Raw genomic sequence first — 1,829 nt, forward strand, 5'->3', positions numbered from 1 at the left:
CCAGCTTTGCGACCCCGTGGACTGTAGCCTGCCAGACTCCTCTGTCCATGGGATTCTCTAGGCAAGAATAATGGAGTGGGTTGCTGTTTTCCTTCCCCAGGGGATCTTCCTGACCCAGGGACTGAACCCTCATTTCCTGCACCGCCAGCATTGGCAGGTGAATTCTTTACCACTGAGCCATCTGGGCTTCCCAGAGGTAGACTTACCACTGCCTAAATGAGTCAGGAAAAGGCTCCATAGGTCCCTTGGAGCTAACTCTTGAAGGACTGTTACCTGGTGTAGGATGGAGAAGGGTGCTCACGTGGGAAACACATATACTAAAATTGCCATGATGTAGAGATTAGCATGGCCCCTGCACAAGGATGACACACAAATTCATACAGCATTCCATTTTTTTTTTCATTAATTTTTTTTTTTAATGGAGAAGAGAAAGGTACACAGGCAACATCACAGGCAAGGGTAGAGAGATGTGAAAAGGAGACTGCTCAAAGAAGGCATATTGATGTCTGGGGCTCTAGATGGGTGTGTGAAGGAGAGGGTAGGAAGTGAAAAGTGAAAGGTGGGCTAGAGCCAGCAATGGGAAGACCCCCACTCCTTCCTGCTGGGCCATCATTCACTAATCCAGGATGCTACTACCACTTCTCAATGCTCCAGAGAGCCTGGGGCTTTCTGCTCCTCACCTTCTACCCTGAAAATCTCTTGTCTGTTCCCTTGACCACATCCAACACTATCCCTCAAGGATCCTTCTCTTCAGGCAGTGACCTTGGCACCACTTGGCCCCATGACCTCGTATGAGTCATCAGCCCACCTCGCAGACTGCCAACCATTACGGCAGGAAGAAATCTCAGGGCCCAAATGCTATACAAGAATTTAATTATGGGTCACAGTTTAATTACTTAGTCCGGCTTTATATGACTTAATTTATAAATAGAATTTACAGTTCCCTTGTTTCTTTCTCCAGCCATTTAGCTCATTAGGCTTGGAGCCAGTAGTGAAAAGATAAGGCAGAGAGGGCAGGGTACTGGGAGAAGTCTACCCCAGCAAGAAGCATTTTATCGCCAGTACTGTTAAGAATTTCCAGTGGGAGACGATCATAAAAAGGAGATAGACTTGTAGTTGGTTTTATTATTGTTTTTAAATCGTATAAAGCCAGTACCCATCCCCCTCCACTTCTCCCCCATTGCCTGTACCCAGGAACAACCACACCTCCATGTCTCTGCTCCAGTTACAACCTTTAGTTCCACATTAAGGCCAGCTCTCTGCAACAACCTGCTGGGCATTTCCCAGAGGCCTTCCCAAAGAGCATTCATTTATTCCACCAGCATTTATTTCCATACCTACTATGTGCAAGGCACTTTTGGCCAAGAAATGAAAAGCTGGGATAAAACGCAATAATTAACAGTTACTGCCTACTCAGTATGCACCAGGCATTATGCCAAACATTGCATTTAATTTTCGGAATGAAGAAATGAGGCTCTGTTTGTTCAGAGCAGTGGCTCTGGACCCTGGCTGCATATTGGAGTCACCTGGGGAACTCTGATGCTGGAAACCATCCTCTAGAGGTTCTAGTTTCATTGACTTGCAGTATGGCCTGGGCATCAGGTTATTAAACAAAACCTCCTCAGGTCATCTCATGTGCAGCTATGTTTAAGAACCAATGATTTAAGTAATTTTCCTAAAATCCCACAAATAGAACAGGGAAGGCAGGCGGGCTGGCCAGTCGGCCTCCTGAGCCCTACAATGTGCCAGACCCAGCTCTAGGTCCTTCCACTACCAAGTGATAAAACAGACGTCAAAGGCCATAAAAAAGATAAAATGCTATTGCAGGT

The 1,829-nt window shown here is 46.3% G+C and overlaps 1 non-coding gene across 1 annotated transcript; it reads left to right on the forward strand.

The window, feature by feature from the left end:
- The first annotated feature begins 293 nt into the window (after positions 1–293).
- Positions 294–397, forward strand: LOC138093334 (U6 spliceosomal RNA). Its single transcript, XR_011146067.1, has one exon. It is a non-coding gene; the product is annotated as a U6 spliceosomal RNA (small nuclear RNA).
- The last annotated feature ends 1,432 nt before the right edge of the window (positions 398–1,829 follow it).

This window comes from Capricornis sumatraensis, chromosome 16, assembly GCF_032405125.1.
Source record: "Capricornis sumatraensis isolate serow.1 chromosome 16, serow.2, whole genome shotgun sequence".
NCBI classification, from domain to species: Eukaryota; Metazoa; Chordata; class Mammalia; order Artiodactyla; family Bovidae; genus Capricornis; species Capricornis sumatraensis.